Genomic DNA, 19,969 nt, shown 5'->3' on the forward strand with positions numbered 1-19,969 from the left:
TGGCCGCTGCGCGCAGCCTCCCCCCCTGCAAAGCTCAGCAAAGTCCAGCTGGGGCGGGGGACACTTGGGCAGGAGTTGGGATGGAGGGGAGGGGCTGGCGGATCCGCCGCACCGTGGCGGGGAGGAGCTGAAGGAGGGGAGCAACCCTCCTCCTTCCCCCGCCCCCCCTCCGACCCTTCTCAATTAATGCAGATGCTTTAGCCTAGTGAGCAGCACCTCAGCCAATGAGGTGGGAGCGCTGCGCTCCTACGCCGCACGGGAGCCCCGGAGTGCTGGTGGGTAGCGCGGCTCACTGCAGCATTTAGGGCTTGTGCTGCTGGAGCCCAGGCTCGGTGCGCCCTGGTCCTGGTCCTGCGCGCGCGGTGGGGACCGGCTCCGCTCCAGCACGCGGGTGAGTTTTGTGGCTTTGTGGCAGCGCCGCTCCGAGCCGCTCCCCGCCCCTGGCTTTGCGCCTCTGGAGCAGTTGGGTGGGCTGGGGGCGCAGGGAAAGAGCTCGCTGAAGTTTGTTTGTTTGTTTGCTCTCTGGGCAGGGAGTGGGCTCCTGGGCCCGCGGGCTGACTCTCGGGGGGAGCCTGGTTTGCACAGGGGGGTGCTGCACGGTGCATGGTTTGAGCCCGGGCACCTCTACGCGGGGCACTGGCAGGGCAGAGCCCCGGCGCCGCTGGGCTTGCTGCATCAGTTATGAAAGTATAAAAATTGCTTGAGCCCCAGCCCCTCTTTCATTACCAATGAAGCCCTGGTACTGGAGAGCCTAGTGCACAGTGGGCTTGGTGGAGGGACCCTCGCCTCTGGGTGCTTCTGTGGAGCAGGCGAGACCTAGGGGTAATGTCAAGGTTCCAGCCAGGACGGGGCTCCATCCCCGGGTTGGTCCTGGCAGGGGAGGCTCCCGAGCACTGGTTAGGGTAAAGCAAAACATATGCAGAGGTGATGCTGTAGGGCTGGTATCTATTGTTTCAAGGCTACAATTCAGGGTTTTCCCTCAGGCAAGACCTGGGGCTAGGGATCCCAGGGGATGCTGGTGAGCCAAGGAGGGAAGTGAGACAAGAACATTTCCCACCTGGTCTCTGGCCTGTCTGTCCCATGCGAACGCCCTGGGCTGGGCTTGAAGCCCCAGAGAGGATCTGGAGCACCTGTGCTCATGCTAGTATGCTGTACAGTGCCCATGATCCCAATAGCGCATGTGGCGGGGGCGATTACACAGCGGGCACCTGCCGCCTGCAGGGTCCCTGGAGAGCGCTGCTTGACTGGCACTCAAACAAACTTTCTGGCTGCCTGCTTGTGGTGTGCGGAAGGGGTGGATTCAGGGGTGTCCTTTCATGGGTAAGATGGGCCAGCTCCAAACACCCCAGAGCTTTGATCCCAGTCACCCTACAATGGGCCACATCCAAACCCTGGATCCAAGCAGCCCCTTCCCTGGAACCCTCCGTGTACCCCCGGTTGGTGCGTGTGGCCAGCCCTGCTCGCCGAGAGCAGAGGGACCCTTAGGCCAATGGCACCATCTGCTGTGTTGCTGCGGAAGGACGCCCCATCCCCTGCCAGGAGTGCACAGTTATGGGATGAACCCACTGCGCCAAAGTGAAGTGTGTCAGTACCGGGCGTGCTGAGCGTGTCAGCGCCAGGGGAGAAGATGAGAACGAGCTGCTCTGAGCATGCAGCTGGGAGCGGGGCCAAGAGCAGGCCAGAATGGGACAGAAAAGAGAGGCTGGGGAGTGGGACAAGGGCAGGAATGAGAAAAAGGTGATGGGAGGAAGCGGGCGCAGATGAAGGCGGGTGAGATTGTGCCAGCCCTATATGCCAGCCGCCGGTGTGGGGCTGAGGCTAAGGCCAGCGCCTCAGTTTGCGGAGGGTCGCTCTGTTACAGCGAGCTCTATTGCTGAGGGACGGCATTTCTCTGTGTGATCTGCAGCAGGAAGAAAGCGAGAGCCCAGCAGGCCAAAGTGGGCCCTGGGGGGTGGGGATCTGGGAGACGCCGGTGTCAGTGCAGGGACTCTGATGGCTTCACACCAATGTCATTGGGGGCAGGGTCCATCTCTCACGTCCCAGGGAATGCAGCAGATTGACAATCTCTGCTTATCACTGGTCATTAACCCCCCCCCCTCCCGCCCCCATCATTCTCCCCCCTTGCCGGCAGTGCCTAGGAATAATTGCTGGCAGAGGCGTCTCTGTCTCCTTGCCGGCTGCTGAGAGGAGGTCAGTCTCCGAGCTCTCGGTCTATTACAGCACTGGAGCACTTACAAGATGAGGCGGGAGATACCGACTCCCTACTCTTGAGTCATTAGCGCTGCCTGTCCACGATAAGGCTGGGTCTCCTCCTAGTGCAGGCGGGATGGGCTTGCAGAGATGGGCTGGGATTGCAGCCTGACGGCCCAGCCTAGCACCCCCAGAGGATCTGGTCAGGCCAGGCAGAGCAAATGGGAATCGGGGTTCTCTCCAAAGGCAGGCACTGGGCAGAGCTGGCGCATGAGCATTATAACCTGTTACAGCAGGATGGTCTAGCCAGGACTCCTGGGCGCTATTCCCAGCCGTAGGCAGAGCGTGTAGTCTAGTGGTAAGAGCAGGGAACTGGCAGCCAGGACTCCTGCACACAGAGAATTAGAACAGTTCATGGAGGATAGGTCTAGCAATGGCTATTAGCCAGGATGGGCTGGGATGCAACCCCACGCTCTGTGTGTCCCTGAACCTCTGACTGCCAGATGCTGGGAGTGGATAACAGGGGAAGGATCACTCCACTATTGCCCTGTTCTGTTCATTCCCTCTGAAGCACCTGGCATTGGGCACTGTCAGAAGACAGGAAATTGGGCTAGATGGACCCTTGGTCTGACCCAGGGTGGCCGTTCTGATGTGGTGTTCTTGTTAAAGCAGGAGGGGTAAGGGAGAGGGGACCGGACTGGGCCAGGATTTGGTCTCCTGTGGTGTTTATGCTGAAAGGTCTTTCCCCTGCTTGGTAGGCTCCCAGTTCTGGAGTGGGTATAGTTGCCCTCTCTCCCCAGGAGGGCTGTGCCAGCTGCTGTTCACTTTGCCTCTTTTCTTTTGCTAGGTTCAGTGGGTGTCAACGCTGTTAGTGAGGGGGGTGTAGGGTGGGGCGTGAGTGCCCCACTGCTCAGGGGAGGTGCCAGGACTGAAGGGTTGTGTGGTTGTCCTGGTGGTGGAGGTGGAAGAGTACCAGGCAGGTGTGGGGAGAGTGGAAGGAAGGGTTGCCTAGTTGGGTGTGTGAAGGGGGATCCCAGGATGGGTGTCCCAGTGGGGGTGGGGGCATGCTCCAGTGGGCTCTGACATATAACCCTACAGCAGCACCAGAAATTGGTGGCAGTGATGGCACGGCACGAGCACATCTAGGATCTGACCCCTCTTGTTCTAAGAAGGGCCTGTCTGGCTGTGACGTGGCTGGTGTTGTTGGCATGGGTACCCTGCTTTCTGGCAGCTTCGTCCTCTCTGGGCAGAGAGGGGGTGTTTCATGCCCCTCTGGGAGCCCGGTCACTGGGAGTCCAGCCTGCAACCACAGACTACCCCAGCTGGGACCTTGCTAGAGCTTGTGTTAGGGGGTGGTCTCCCCTTACAGACAATGCTGACCCCAATGCCCCAGTGTAGCACTGGAGGGTGCTGTGCTGCAGGGAGCGGGCAGGGGACTCAGTAGGGGGCGCTCTCCTCTCTGAGTCAGTGCTGACCCCCATGCCCCAGCACGGTGTAGGGGGTGCAGTGCTGCAAAAAGGGGGATGTTTTTGGTGAAACATCAAGCCTAGGCCCTCCCCAATTATGGGCCGCTGGTGCTTTCCATCGGAGCAGGGGAGTTAATTCTGGTGCCCTGGCCAAACGCCGCCTCCAGTGAATACATTCTGCTGAACTGAATCCCCCCTGCAGTTTCAATTGGATACAACATTCTCCGTTGCTTCCTACCCTAGTGTAGTGTTATGTTCTTGTGCACTGCTAAGCAGTAGCCACGTCCCACCCAAGAGGAGGCTGCATTTCAGCCATGGAATAAGTAAGGTCTCTCTGTCCTGTACCCACCACCCAAAGGGATTGTGAAACTGAACGAATGAACACCGGCAAAGTGCTTTGAGATCACCATGTGCTATAGAAGGGAGCGTCATTATTATGGCTGGCATTTGACAAAGGGGGAAACTGAGGCAGAGAAACAGGCAGTGCCCAAGGCCACACAGCAGAGCCCAGAATAGAACCCATCAGGCCGGACTGCTAGTCCCCTCTAACTGCTAGACTAGGCCGCCTTCCTATGAGACTTGAAAGAAAAGGTTCTTCTCCCAGGGGCCCATGATAACATAAGGAGAGTGGAATGGTTGCATTAACCCTGTCAGTGCTGAGCCACATCTCTGTGAAACACCCCCACTTGCAGCGTGGCCAGAGGCAGCTGGTAGACCTGGACCTCGGATTGCCAGATGCTGGGACTGGAGGATGGGATGGATCACTTGATAACTACCCTGTTCTGTTCATTCCCTTTGAAATATCTGGCACAGGCCATTGTTGGAAGACAGGCTACTGGGCTAGATGGACCATTGGTCTGAGCCAGTATGGCCGTTCTTATGGCTCCTGTTCTCTGGCAGCATGTGGCTAGGGCTCACTTTTCCTCCAGAAGCAGGGAAAGGGGTTAGGACCCAAGCAAGGGTCTAACCCAGGGCAGGTAAGTGACTTGCCCAAGGTCACACAATGAGTCAGTGGCAGAGCTGTGATGACAGCTGAGTTGGGTCTGGCTGAGAGTGCCATGCTCGCTGTATTAGCCAAGGCTAGTTCCCTGCTCGCATTCCCACTCCTCTCGCATGCAGGACCCCTGGGCAGGCGGGCACGCAACACGGATGCCTGGCATCTCACAGTCCCAAATGCCTTGGAGGAAGTGAAGGGACGGGGCAGGAAGGGGAGGGGGTTTGCTTTCCTGTGACACTGCTGCACGTGCTGCCGTTTTCTGACTGGCCGCAACAGCCATGTGGGGAACCCCGGCTACTCCTGTGTTTAGCCATGTTAGCTTGGCCCAGAGCAGCTGCCTGCCATAGGTCCTGGTAGGTGGTTTGGAGCTCAGGATAAATCTGGACTGGGGGATCGGAACCAAAATCCAGGGTCCCACCTCCCCAAATTCCATGAGAGGGAGGGAGGTTCTGCATCCCAACCTTGCAGCTTGGGCCCATCTCTGTCTGTGCTAGGCAGGGCCGGCTCTAGGATTTTTGCCGCCCCAAGCAAAAAAAAATTTGGCTGCCCCCCCTTTTTTCGTACCCCCCTGCCCCCAGCCCTGCCCTCAGCCAACTCCACCCCTTCCGAACCCCTTCCCCAAATCCCCAGCCCCGCCTCCTCCCCCGGGTGTGCCGCATTCCCCCCCCCCCCCATTGCTTCCTGCGGGTCCCCCCGCGACCTCCTGCCCCGCGACCTCCCCCCGCGACCTCAGGCAAGGGAGGGGGGAGAAGCGGGGCAGCAGCACGTTCAGGGGAGCAGGCAGAGCAGAGGTGAGCTAGGGTGGGGGATGCAGGAAGTAACGGGGGGTAGAGGAACCGCTCCCCGCTCCAGATCACCTCCGCTCCACCACCGTCGCCTCCCCCGAGCGCCTGCCGCTCGGCTTCTCCTCCCTCCCTCCCAGCCTTGCTGCGTGAAACAGCTCTTTTGCACCCAGCAAGCCTGGGAGGGAGGGGGGAGAAGCGGAGTGGCGGCGGCGCACTCAGGGGAGCAGGCGGAGCGGAGGCAAGCTGGGGCGGCAGGGGCACTTTTTCCCCCTGCCCCGGAGTCGGCGCCTATGATGGCTGGCGTCAGAATGCTGCCCCAAGAAATGTGCTGCCCCAAGAAATGTGCCGCCCCAAGCACCTGCTTGTTTTGCTGGTGCCTGGAGCTGGCCCTGGTGCTAGGATCGTCCCACCCGGCTACTCACTGAGAGAGAAGAGTTATGGAGCTGGAGGGCAGCAGGAGGAGTTTATCCATAGGCGGACAGCCTGCACTCCACTCCCTCCCTCCCCTCCCCGCCTGCCGCCCCAAACATCTCATCTAGCAGCAGCCAGGTTTCTGCGGGCAGATTCCTTGGTGCATGGTGGTCAAACAGCACGACTTGGCGCCACCCATGATGAGTGGGCACAACACATCCTGGATCAGTCAGACAGCTGCGTTCATCCCTCGGGGCATGGGAGCTTGAGTGGGGGGAACTGCTTTGGAAAGCTCCTCAGAACCCTCCACTCTTTCTGCCACCCCCCCAGCTTGCGCTGCTTGGGGTTAACCAGTTCAGAGCCACTCTCTGCAGTGCTGGAGTGCTGTGGTTACCGCACAGTGCCTGTAATTTAATGAGCGAAGGATTTTATTTGTTAATTCTTTGTGCTGAGATGATGCTGCAGATTTTTTTTCCCCTCCTGGCACCAGAAACTGTACAGAAGAGCAGCGACTGGCAGGAAGGATCACCGGCCGTCTGCTGCATCATTTCTCTATAGCACATGTCCTTTAAAGGAGACTCTCTGTAATTGCTGGCTGCCCTAGTGCGATAGGAGCAGTAGTTAATACTCTGTGTTTGCTGTACCTTGCACCTGTCACTTGAGGATTTCAAAGCCCTTTGCAAAAATGTCATTATCCTGGTTTTACAAATTGGGGAAACTGAGGCATAGAGCGAAGACGTGACACTCCCAAGGTCCTAACAGTGATTTAGTTGTGGGGTCAGACTTCCTAGGTCTTACTGCCTTTCAGACAATATTACTGCTACTCCACCAGAACAAAACCTACCGAAACACTCCTCCAGGCCTTCTTGCTCATTGATTTCAAAGTGCTTTGCCAAGAGAAGTCAGTGTTTATTCCCCATTTTACAGATGGGGAAACTGAGGCAAAGAGCAGGGAGGTGGCTTCCCTGAAGTCACATAGTAAGTCAGTGGGAGAGCCAGGATTAGAACCCCAATCTTTTGACTGGCAGTCATATATTTGATCCACTGGACTACACTGACCTTCCCTGGTGTAACTAGAGAGAAACTGTCACAAATGCCCAGTTTCTCCATGACGGGCTTGCTTTCTGTGAACATCAGCCCCCAACACACCAGCAGCAACCTAGCGTCGTTGTTGTTAGGTGTATTACAGTAGCATCAGGACCCCTTTGCGCAAGGGGCTGTACGCACAATTGAGCCAAAGGAAAAAGACAAAAAGACTCTTGCTGGGTGGGCTAATTAGCTCTGGTTGGGGTAGCCAATGGGAGGCCAACACATCTCCTGAGCTCGGAAGTGGACTGAGACCCAAACGGTGCCTTGCGCACTGGGGTCATGCAGCAGCCATCGGCTTTGGGTCACTGCTGCCTGGGGCTCCGTTTCAGGGCCTGGGAGGCTCCATTCCCATTCTCAGCCCCTTGGGCCATCAAGTGCCCCCGTCTTTATGTTTTAAAAGGGAATGACAGCCGGATTGTTGTGCCTGTGGAAATGGGGGCCTGGCAGCGCTGTCTGTTAGCATGGCCAGATGCTATCTCAGCAGCACACACCCACCTTCTTGTGCAAGGGCCTGGGAAATCTGCCTCCTGCTCCTTCTCCCCTCTTCCCCTCTCCCCATCAGCGTCGTACCCCACTGAGCCTCTGTCAGTTTGGGCAAAGGACTCCTCTCTGGGGACATGCCATGACAGAAGGAGAGCCCTAGTGGGAAACAGGGTCTGTCCAGGTTCCGCAGCCTCACTAGAGACTCCCCTTTGTATCCCAGTCTGGCTCTTCTCCATTGCAAGGAGCTCTCCAGGCCGATCCTGGGAGGTGCTGAGTGCCAGCGAGCTCGCTCCCCTGCAGGCGGGCGAGTAGGAGTCCTGTGGCACTCCCACAGGCAGCCCCGAGAGGGGTAGTGCCTCTGGAGGGGAAGAGCCCTCGTCTCTGGAGATAACTGGGAAGGGAAGGTCACTCGGGATTCTCCAAGGGAACAGCAGTGCCAGCAGCAGGAGCCCTCTGCCAGCCAGAAATAGACACAGCCCTGCTGCTTGCTGAGCCCATGCCTCTGCCATTATTCTGGGGACCCTACCCCCGATAACGTTGGGCAGCGGGCCTGACCTAAACCACACAGACTGGAAACACGCCCACTGACTTCCAAGGGGAGGGATTGGGCCCTTATGTCCTGGCTCCTGTTACTGGATCATGACGATTGCGATTTTGGGTGTTTTCCCAGCAAGCTCCAGCTCCTGGAGTCAGGTGGTTCTGGGAGGGTCACCGTTCAGTTCCTAGCCCTCCTGGTTGTAAAGAAAAGCTGGAAAACATGGCCCCGAAAGGCTGTGGCACCAGAAGGTAAATAAACAGAACCCAGCATGTGTTACTTTTGAGATCTTGTGATTTTTTTTTTAAGGCAATAACCATGATTTTTGGAGCCTCGATTCAGGAGTTTTGAATGCTAGGGACTGACAGGGCTGTGCATGGGAGCTCACATCTTGGCCAATTGGCTCATGCATCTGCCGTTGCGAGCTGGGACCAGTAGAGCTATCTCAGTTGGGAGAGAAGTTGAATTCTCTGCCATTGGTTATGAGGGTCACTTTGCAGATGCCATGGCCCCATGTGCTCTCGGCTCAGATAGTCTGGGCCTCAGGTCCACGCCCCGTCCCAGAGGAGGCTGCACTTCCCAAAGCGCTGTTTGATTATTACCCCCTAATAACGGCGTTATCACTTGGATTGAGATGTTTCAGATGCTGTGGCTAATTTTCCTCGTCATGCTTCCCTTCATGTATAATGGGATTTTGATAACGTCACGCGTCCTAAAGTATTGGATACAATCAGCATAATTCCCCATTTATTAATTAAAACTTCAAGGCTAATTCAGACAGCGCACGGTTGGAATTGGAGCCATCTTCCCATCACAACCATCGAAGCTGCGGGGCTTAGGATTTAAATCCCTTTGGACCTTGGAGCGGCCACACGCATCGTGGGCTTGTGCTCATCCCTTTGAGGGCTGGAAGCTGGTGGAGAATTCTCCTTGTGGAAGGGAACTCTCTGCTGGCAGAGGTGGTTCTGCTGCTCCCTGGGAAACCCACCGTGCAAGGGGGAGGGAAGGGGTGAGGCAGGGGCATGGTGGAGCACCAGAAGCAGAAATTAGGGTAGCCTCACTGCCCCTCTAACTTCTGCCTAGGCCAGGTGGCCAAGGACCAGGGAAGCACAACCGGGTCCCTACCACCATCACTGTCCACTGAGTCAGTGTAGCTGATGTGACTTAAATAGTAATAAATATTATTTATATTACCGTCCTGGCCAGGAGCCCCAGCCACGGATCAGGACCTCCTTGTGCTGTACAGACGCAGAACAGACCGACGGTCTCTGCCCCAAGGAGCTGACACTCTGAGCATAAGATCTGAGACAGCTGATGCCCGCAGTCAGATGAGGGAGTACGAGAAGTTAGCATGGCGGGCCGTGGTCTTGGCACACCAGCGGCCTACTCGTGGCCGAGTTTTGTGTAGGTATCACAGCAAAGGAGAGTTTTAAGGAGAAGGAGGTGGCTTTGTGGACGTTTACGGGGAGCTCCCCCCTGTCATGAAGGGGAGCTGGGGAGAAAGCATAAAGGTGCTTGTTGGAAAACCTAACGAGTGGGCAAGGGAGACTGGCAGCGTGGCCCGACTAGAGGTGAGCATCGAGAGCTCAGTAGCAAATGAGATAGCAGCAGCAGAGTGGGGACTGCCTGGGAAGGGCCTTGACAAGCAGCTTAGGTTTGGTGGAGGATGGTGTTGGCGAAAGAAAGGGACACTTGTGTCCGCTTACGCCTTCTGACTATCTCCTCCTTGTCACTGCAAGCACGGCCGTGCCCTCCCTTTGACCCGCCTGCCGGTAGATACCTGCTCCACCTGCTGCGGCACCTTGGAGTCATGCCTGGGGCTTTGCGGGGTAGATGCCTTTGTTCCCAATTCTGCTCTCCTTGCTCGCTCCAGTGGCCCCGCAGAAGCTGGGAGAATGACTCCCTTAGCCGGACCTGCTGCATGTGGACCTGTGCAAATTGCACAGCCTGGGGATCAACTCCAGCCTTGTCTTCTGTTCACGCAGGAAACCTCCATTGAGATATTAGCATATTAGGAAACACTGTTTCACCAGGAGGGTGGTGAAGCACTGGAATGGGTTACCTAGGGAGGTGGTGGAACCTCCATCCTTAGAGGTTTTTAAGGCCTTGGCTGGGATAATTTAGTTGGGGTTGGTCCTGCTTTGAGCAGGGGGTTGGACTAGATGATCTCCTGAGATTTCTTCCAACCCTGATATTCTATGATTCTATTTATTTGCAGCTGCTTTGTGGCTGGCTTTGGCTGCAATGAACTGAGCAGCAAGGGCCAGGCCAGACTGAATGTGAGCTGCTCAGATAACCGCTTGATAGATTGAGCCCTCATGCTGCTTGCAGAGGTGCTTAAAAAGCTCCCTTTTGATCTCGTCCTCTGAACGGTGTGTAGGGATTGCACCCGCTGCGGAGGAAAATCCTTGGAGCACTAACTTCTGGGGGGTCCAAAAGAGGTGGTGGGGTGTGTGTGTGTGTGTGGGGGGGTGTTGAACTGGTAGAGCTGGGTGCGTGCAGCACTACACACACATCGGCGGGAGAGAAATCAGGTGGTAAGTAGAACTGGCTGGATTATTTCTTTACAAGTTTGATGCTTTTTTTTTTTCCCATTTGCAAATTGTTCCTAAAGTAACGCTGTGCGACAGGCTGGGCTGTAAGCTGTGGGGATGGAACCTGCGACTCCTGGTTCTAAAAGCACCAGACTCTAACGCCTGAGCCAAAATGCCAGTTTTGCTAGCCAAGGCTGCAGTCAGCTCGCTCTGTGGCCCAGCCACCACTGGGGGGAAGAGCACGCAACACTCAGTGTGGGTGATACATGCTGTTGATTACTGGGGGGAATGCATCCTGTGCAGAGAAGTCACTTAAGTCCCAGTTAAGCCCCCGAGGGTCTGGTTTTCCAAAGAGCTCAGCTCCCATGTAGGCAGCTAAATAAGTGGCCAGATTTTCAAGAGTTCAGCATGTTGGGCACTGAGCACTTCTGCACATCGGTCCCCTCTTTCGGTGCCTAAATGGGAGGTGGGCTCTGGTGAAATTCTCCCCCAGTTGTGGGTGCTGAGCCCCATAAAACCTGGCTCTCCGCTCTTCTTGACAATCTGACCTCCCCGTGGGCTGGCTCTCGGTACTGGGGTGAATTCCCCCCTTCCCCCCCACATCCCACTTTGCAGCTGGAAATTGACACCCCCTGGTGCCAGTTGTGTTAACAGATGGGGACAAGGCTCCACCTGTTCTCCTGCTTACCTGGTCTGGGATGGAGGAGTACCCCAGGGCCCAGGTAGCTCAGGCAGGGATGCACAGAGTCCCCTATGCAGGTGTCCAAGCCAAGTCACAGCCTCGCCCTTACGCTCCATGGGGTGCGAGTCAAGGCTGCGTGTCCGAGTGCTGTGGAGGGGACTGGATGTGTGGCCTGGGGATGGGGGAGTGCTGGGACTGGAGAGGGTTAGCGAGGGTGTGGGGGGCACAATGCCGTTTGGGGGTACGATGCTGTTGTGAGGTTGCAGAGGATGCTAGCGGCTGCATTGAGTGACTGGGAGCTCCCGGGAGCACCCTTCACTCTACATGAGTGGAGCCTTTTGCGTGAGCTGGAATCCGACATCGGCACGTCCCTTGTGATCTGTTTGTATCATTTCTGGCTTCTCTGAAATCACCATCTTTCATCAATGTTTGTGTGTCCTGGAAAAAGGGGAAACAAATGTTAACTTAGACCAATGAAGGTGGAAGGGAAGGAGTCGTTCTCATTTGAGTTCCGTTGCTGGGCTGGTGTTTTATATTAACCCTTTTCTCCTTCCTTCCCCGCCCGTTACACCCCCTTCTCCCTCTTGCCCTGAATTTCCTGTTGGCTTTGGGACGATGCTATTGCATGGAGTCATTTTTTGTCCAGGCTCCTCATGTCAGGGAACAAGGTAGAGGGTATGCGGAGCAAAGAAACAGCAGGGACTGTTTGCTGGTGAGCAAAAGCCTGCAGGTTGCCTGGGGGCTGGCAGCTCTGCCTACTCGCCGCTGCTCTCCTCTCCGGCACCCCTCCGCTCATTGCTGCAGCAGGAAGAGACTGCACCAGAATGAAGGCACCTCCGTTCCCTGCAGAACCCCGTGCAAATTCAGGATCAGCTTCTGCCCCGGCTTGGCTGGTTTCCTGCTGTAAAACTAGCTCCCGAAAAGCGGAAGGTTGGAGCAAGGAGGGAATATCCCCATCGCCTGCACTGGGTGAATGCAAACGCAGGAGGAGAGAGGTCTGCAAAGGAAACTGGTGCAGTGCTGGCATGCAGGCCCACCTCTGGGGCAATGTTAATGAGGGTCACTACGAATGGCAGGCAGCAAAAGGCTCCCAGCCCAGCCTGCTGGGGCTGTTCTCAAGCCAATCTCAGATGCCGACTTCAAGGTCAAGCCTGTGTTCCATGCAGACATGTGAGGGGCCGGAGACTGCCCGTCCCCTTCCTGACAGAGTGTTAATCAGTCGGGGGGGGGGGCAGCATCCTGCACTCAGTCAGCTCCGTGGAGCTGCGAACGGAATAGGGCAGGGGGCTGGGCTCAGCTTCAAGGGGTGGGAGAGAGGGGCACCAACAACCGCGGATCCACAAATGTGGCCACAAGTGGCCTGTGCTCTCTTGCCTAGGGTTACCCATATCTAATAAATAAAAAAAAGGAGGACCCTCCACAGGCCCTGGCCCCGCCCATTTCCCCACCCCCAGCCCCGCCCCTTCCCCGCCCTAACTCTGCCCCCTCCTCCCTCCCACTCCCAGCCACACGGAAAGGGCTGCCCGAGCGCTACCGTCTTCACGGTTTGCCGGGCAGCCCCCAGACCCTGCGCCCCCGGCCGGTGCTTCCCCAGCGCAGCTGGAGCCCGGGAGGGGAAGCGCCCAGCTGGGGGCGCAGGGTCTGGAGGCTGCCCGGCAAACTGTGAAGCCGGTAGTGCTTGGGCTTCGGGCAGCCCCCTTGCCTCCGGACCCTGCCCCCCCAGCCGGGCACCTCCCCCCCCGGGCTCCAGCGGCGCAGGGTCCGGAGGCATGGGGGCTGCCCGAAGCCGGTAGCGCTCGGGCAGCCCGGCTCTTAAACGAGTGCTACCGGCTTCGGGCAGCCCCCATGCCTCCGGACCCTGCGCCGCCGGAGCCCGGGAGGGGAAGTGCCCGGCCGGCGGCTGGGGTCCGGAGGCAAGGGGGCTGCCTGAAGCCCATAGCGCTCGGGCAGCTCGGCTCTTAAACAGAGCCGAAGAGTCAGGGGAGGAGCAGAGCCACCATTTTCCCGGACATGTTCGGCTTTTTGGCAATTCCCCCCGGACGGAGGTTTGAGTGCCGAAAAGCCGGACATGTCCGGGAAAAAGAGGACGTATGGTAACCCTACTCTTGCCCCTGTCCTTCTCTCTCTCACTAACATGCTTCCATGCACGTTCTCTGTCACCTGATCCCTAACCCAGCCCACTGTCCCGCACAGTCACTGCAGCGAAATGCACAATAAACAAGGCCCGGCTTGTTCTCACCTCCTGCCTCTCTCCCAGCTCTCAGGATACCTGGTCTGATCTGGTTACCCTTGTGGACGGTTTTCTTACCACATGGGTCTATTGTTAAGGCAGAAGGCTAAACCAGACAGAGACACAAGTGAAGAACTGATCTCCTCTCTCGGCAGTTCTGGCATGCGGCCCAGGGAGCTTCTGGGTGCAATGAGTTGCAAGGCCTCATCTCTCTCTTAGAAGCACTGTTGTCCCATGCACGCTGGCAATGCCTGGGGCCCTTCATGAGTCCAGGACAGATCTGATGCAATGGCCCAGCCACCTCTTATGACGCTCATGCAAGGATCATTGGCTGTGCATCAGGCTGGTCCTACCTAGCTTGACCTCATACAGATTGCTCTGATCCGGACTAGAAATAGTGAGAATGATTAACCAGCGGAAGAATTTACCAAGGGTGGAGTCTCAATCACTGGACATTTTAAAGTCCAGATTGGATGTTTTTCTGAAAAAAGATCTGCTCTGGTTCGCACAGGAATTATTTCAGGGAAATCCTCTGGCCTGTGTTAGGTAGGAGGGCAGACTAGATGATCACAGATGTACCTTCTGGGCTTAGAACCTAGGAACCTAGATACTGGGGAAGGACTCGGTCATAGTGGTATCTGCATCCCTTCTGAGCAGCACAACCAGCACAAGACAGGAGCAGTGTGGCTTAGGGGCTAGACCAGGAGATTGGGAGTCAGGAATCTTGGGTTTTATTTCAGTCTCTGGGAGGGGAGTACTGGGTTCTATTGCTGACTCTGGCAGGCAGTGTGCTGTAGGCTCTTGGGGAGTCAGGACTCCTGGCTTCTACTCTTAAGTCCCTTTGACTCACTGCGTGACCTTGGGCAAGTCACTTCCCCCTCCCTGCCTCAGTTTCCCCCATCTAGGGTATCCTGATCCCTCCCTCGCAGAAGTGTTGTGAGGCTTAATTCATTAAAACGCATAGAGGTCGTTGGATGAAATGGGGCAAGGTGGGGATGGTGGTAGTAAAATAAGCTCTGGTGTTACTCGGTGCTTCGGAAAGAGCTGTGTAACAAACAGCAGAAACAGCCTAGCTCAGGGGAGCTTATACCTGGGATCTCTGCTCCAGTAGGGGTTAGATGTCATTGCTGCTGGTCAGAGACTTTTAACCCAAACTCCCCACAGTTGCATCACTTCCTGGGGGGCTTCTTCCTCCATCCTTTCCTGCCTGGAGCAGGTCTGCCAGCACTGGGGAGAAGATACTTTGCACACACCTGGCCTCGGGGGGGGGGAGGGGGGAAGTATCTCACACCTGGACCATAGCAGGCTTTGAATCTGCAGCTTTCAGCACCCCAGCGCAGGCCTCATTTAGCTGTTGAGATCTTGAGGCTGGGCATGTCATTTTCGGTATGTGTGTAGAGCCCCTACAGGCTCTGACACGAGGCACTATATGCCATATGAACGCTGGCTCCATCCCTTGCGATATTTACAGCTAAACGGGACAAAGCACTAAAGGTGCTGGAGAGACCAGGCTGGTGCTGGGGGGGGTGGGCTGGGGGACCTAAGAGGGATTTCCTAACTGCTATTACTCTGTCCAGAGCCAAGGAATGCTCCTCTCTCTGTAGTGTTTCTCTCTTCGCCAAACACTTTGCAGATTCCATCCCTGGAATCACATACCAGCCACTGAACACAGGTTCAACCCTAGGCTCAAACTCGCCTTGCTAACGCGAGTTAAAAGCAGAGTTGCTGTCTCTTCGTGGCTATTTGAATCTGAGTTAAGTACAGACCTTTTCCCCACACACAGACACACTCCAGAGAAGACTGACCCTAAAAGTGCCCATGGGGCATGTAGCCTGTGTGCGCTCTGGAGCGTGTGCCTAGATTAGGAGCTGAGACTAAAACTGCATTCTTTCTACTACAGTTTGGGCCCAGTCCTGTGACCCTTACTCACGTGAGCAGCCTCTACTCATGGACTGAGGAGTCCTCCCATGAGCACCAGCTCCTGTGTTTTAAAACATAACAAGAAGATCGGAATGCTGATAAGAGCCCCATCTAGTCAACAAGGTGCCCCTCCACGTGCCCTCTTGCGCCTGTCCTCAGGAAGGCATCTGTTACCAAAGCCAGACAACTCAGTGTTGGCATGGGCTACCGTGCAATGAAGAGTGATGCTGTATTTTGCTTGAGCAAGAGTATGGGTGTGAGTGTACGTGAGACTATTGGGGTGTGTGTGAATGGATGAGTAATAGGTTTGTGTGTGTGAATGTGTGTGTGATTGTACATGAGGGTGGGTATGGATGCCAGTGCCTGTATGTGTATGCAAGCGTGTGTGTGTGAATGTGTGGGGAAGTTCAGGCTTGAAATTAGACGAAGGTTTCTGACCGTTAGAGGGGTGAAATATTGGAACGGCCTTCCGAGGGAAACGGTGGGGGCGAGGGATTTGTCTGGCTTTAAGATTAAGTTAGATAAGTTTATGGAGGGAATGGTTTAATGGTAAAACATAGTTGTCAAGGAAAACCAAGCAATGGTAGGTAAATAGCATAATGGCTAAAAGGGGTCAGGATGGAGACTCTTGCCTATATGCTCGGGGTCTTACTGATCGCCATATTTGGGGTCGGGAAGGAATTTTCCTCCAGGGCAGATTGGCTGAGCCTCTGGAGGTTTTTCGCCTTCCTCCGCAGCATGGGGCAGGGATCTCTAGCAGGAGGGTCTCTGCCGATTGAGGTCACTAATAACAGGATTGGGGACTTCAGCAGCAGAGTCCAGGGAAGGGGCGGGGACGGTTTTATGGCCTGCAGTGTGCAGGGGGTCAGACCAGATGATCATAATGGTCCCTTCTGACCTTAAAGTCTATGAATCTATGAAAGTCTCTGAAGGAGAGTGTGATCATGCATGAGTGTGTGATTGTGCATGATGTGAGCATGTGTGTGACATATTCCTATACACATGCTTGAGTGTGTACGTGAGTATGTGTGTCTTTGAGTGAGAGGATGATTGTGCACCAGGAAGTGTGTGAGCATGTATGTGTGAGTCACAGCATGCATTGAGAGGAGTGCGATTGTGTTTGTGTATGTGTGTGAGGCAAAGGGAGAGAAGGCCCAGTTTAACTTAATGCACACACGGTGCTACCCCTGCCCTGCTAATGGGAGCCTGGCCGCCACAGAAATCTCAGGGACACCCTTCTGCAGCGTGCGAGTCTAGCTGGGTTCAGGGCATGATCGATCCCAACCCGGATGAGATGAGCCCATGGTGAGGGGAAGGCTGGCCGGGCAGGAAAGGTGTCACCAAGTGCCAGGGTTGATGTTACCTATAAAGGCAACAAGTGTCCCAGGGGCCTGGGAGAAGTCTGGCTGCAGCAGAACCCGCGGTTACTCTGATCCCTGGTTTGTCATGCATTCAGCAGCCGGAGAGTCTTTCCCTTGATGACTCAGAGACTTGCAGCCCCAGGAAAATCAGCAGCAGCCACATGTGCCCAGCGAAATCACCTCTGGGGCCTGATTGTGCCCCACTGATCTGGGCATGGGGTGCAGTGAAGGAGCCCATGGAGATCTAGAGATGGGGCCGTTTTTCTCCCCCTCTCCAGACTTGCCCTATGGATGTTTCCAGGCCAGGAGAGCCATTCTGCCCACAGGCATGGGTGGGGTTGGGTGAGGTTAGCAAACAGGGTGTCCCTGGGACTCTGAACCTGCAAATTGTCTCAGGAGCAATCCTTGCATGTGTGAGTGATGGCTGGCAGGGCTGGGCCTGCTCTCTCCAGCATGTCCCCGGGTCCTGCAGTCTGCTCATAACAAATGGCTTTTTGCTCTTCGACATTCCCTCCTGTGCAGGGATTTCAAAGAACCCACCCAGTACCTCACCCCGCCAACCCTCCGGTGTGGGGAGGTAGGCAGGGGTGACTGGGCCCATTCTGCACAGCTCAGGTCTGCACAGCACAAACGATTTGCTCGAAGTCACATAGTCCGTGTCGAAAAGGGGGATGGGACCCAGGAGTCCTGACGTCCAGCCCTCTGCTCTAAGCACTGACCGGAGGTAACTCAGGGCGCGCTTCGGTACAGCATCAATTAAACCGCTGCTCCTTCTGGGTCTGCACCGGCCTCTTGGAAGCCTTTATTCCAAGCCTGTGGAGCTTGCTCAAGCCAGGGTCTCTCATAGCTTCTCCCAAGGCTGCGCAGAAGGCATGGGGGCCTTTGCCACCGTTGCTGAGCTCGTGCGGCGTAACTGTGACTGTGAGCTTTTTGGAAACAAGGGTCGAGCATCACAAGGTGGCTCGGGGGAGCAGTGGGATGCAGAGTCGTTATTAATGGCTCATTCCCTTCCCGTTCTGTAGCACCGTTCCTACGAGGATCTCAAAGCACTTGACAAAACGTGACAGTTTAACCCCACACAGCCCCCCACCCCCTGAGGCGGGTAGGTGTCACCCTGGGCAAGGAAACTGAGGCATGCAGAAGTAAGACTCAGGAGACCTGGGTTCTGTTCCCAGCTCTGCCACTGGCTTGCCCTTGGACCAGGCCTTGCCTCTCATTCCCCTCACGCCCTTTGTCTGTCTTGCCTCTTCAGACTGAAAGCGCCTCAGGGCGGGGCCTGTCTCTTGCTCTGTGTTTGTACAGCACCCAGCACAATGGCTGATCATGGCTGAGCCATCCAGGCACTCCCATAATAAAGATCAGCTAATGGATTTATCTGAGATCAGACAGGAGGCTTGTAGCATATCCTGGCCAGAAATCATGTTTTCCCCTTCCCTGCTCTAACCCTTTGACCAGGGGTACTCAATTATTTTTTATCAAGGTCCAAATTTCTTGGTCAAGCTATAGGCGAGGTCCAGATTCCAGAGAAACCCATAAAAACTCCGATAATGATGTTAATAAATAAATAAAAACATCTCCGGGTCTGTTCAAAAAGCATCTGGCATCTGGATTTGGCCCGCGGTCTGCCTATTGCCTACTCCTGCCCTCGCCCATCCTGCATGAACCAATCAGACGCCCGCTCAGTGGAAGCAATACCAACAGTGCCCTGGGAGTCTGGGAAGCTGGGGTTTATGCTGTGTGTGTTAGGTCTTGCTTCTGCTCCATGGCAGGATCCTAAAAAAACCTGATTAAAGTCCAAGGAAAGTGAGCATGCCCCGAGCAAAGGGAGAAATGTATTTCCCACTAGGGATCTTTGGCTCAGTAGTCACAGGAGCAGGTATCTAGAAATGATTTCTCCTTCCTTCCCTGGAGTTCTTGGCAGCTGGCCGAACGTTGCAACAACATTTAATGAAAATCTAAAGCAAAGAGAAGCAGGGAAGGACGGGTGAGGGAGAAGAGAAAACAGTCGCTGGTCTGATTGCTTTGGAAACATATTAAAATGCTGTTTCTCTCCGAGGGAAATGGCAATCCCTGTTCCAGTGGCTTCTGATGGCTCCTGAGGGCACCGTTCTACAAGAGGGAGTTTGGACCTTTTCAGTCCTTCACATTTTTGATAGTTTAATCATTTACCGCAGACCCAGGCTCTGTCTCGTGTTCATTTGCACAGGGCAGTCCGGCTCCTCAGCTGGAGTAAAGGAACCTAGATCCATTGCTTCCAATACAGAAGAGGGATTTCTGTCAGCTGGGGCCCAAGCGCTGCGACGCTTTCCACAACTGCGGTCCCTTCGTTCTGGGCAGGGCCGGCTCCAGGCACCCGCCCAGCAAGCAGGTGCCTGGGGCGGCCAAGGGGAGGGGGCGGCACGTCGGGCTCTTTGGCAGCGGGTCCCTCAGTCCCTCTCGGAGGGAAGGACCTGCTGCCAAATTGCTGCCGAAGAAGAAAGTGGCGCGGTGGAGCTGCCGCCGATCACGATCGCGGGTTTTTTTTCCCCCCTTGCCGCTTGGGGCAGCAAAAACCCTGGAACCGGCCCTGCTTTACCCCCTCCCTGGCCCGTTCCCTCCACTTTGAGTGATGGACTGGCCCTTTATGGGGACCTTCTGACAGTGAGGAGAACTTTCCTATATGGCAGATTTCCCACCATCGGGGTCTCTGTCAGCAGTGTCTGCCTGTCCCTGCTCGGTTTAATGTACTAGCACTTACTACTTTTCCCCCTAATTGTCGATTATGCAACAAAGCAATCTGTTTGCTCATCAGGATTTTCCCCAGATCTTTCAAAGCTACAACTATTGCCCATAAATCGGATGATGCTAGTGACAATAAAGTAAACCCAGCAGAACTGCGCTAGCTTGTGCTCCCTGCCAGACTGAGGATGGAACACAGCCCCTTAAAATTTTCAGAGGCTCATTTTGAATCTTACCTCTAATTTTGAACATTCAGTTTTATACGGATAAATAACTGAGCTTGCAACAAATTGCAGTAGTGGTTAGATACCTAACTTGCTGACTTGCAAGGGTAAAATGTCATTGGATGTTTACATTTTTCCATTTGCAAGTGCAGTTCATTGCAAGTGCAAAACTTCTACTGCAAAGTTAGGGGCTTTGTAGCTGAAAATCAAGCACATGATACTATTCAGCTCATATAAATAAGAGAATAAGAAGGTCTAACGCTTCAAAACCTGGGTTCAATTCCCTGCTCCACCACAGAATGTGTGTGTCCTTGGGCAAGTCCCTTACCCTCTCTGTGCCTCCA

The 19,969-nt window shown here is 55.4% G+C and overlaps 1 protein-coding gene across 3 annotated transcripts in view; it reads left to right on the plus strand.

Annotated features, from left to right (window-relative positions):
- Positions 1 to 212: 212 nt before the first annotated feature.
- SYT2 (synaptotagmin 2) overlaps positions 213 to 19,969 on the plus strand; it is a 204,312-nt gene continuing 184,555 nt past the window's right edge. The window contains exon 1 of one of the 3 annotated variants that reach the window (XM_065594983.1): positions 213 to 391. The gene's annotated coding sequence lies outside the window, so the exon portion shown is untranslated. The remainder of the gene's footprint in view (positions 392 to 19,969) is intronic. The other 2 variants (XM_008175327.4, XM_008175324.4) reach the window with 2 other exon arrangements.

Source organism: Chrysemys picta, chromosome 4 (genome assembly GCF_011386835.1).
Source record: "Chrysemys picta bellii isolate R12L10 chromosome 4, ASM1138683v2, whole genome shotgun sequence".
Classification (NCBI taxonomy): Eukaryota; Metazoa; Chordata; order Testudines; family Emydidae; genus Chrysemys; species Chrysemys picta.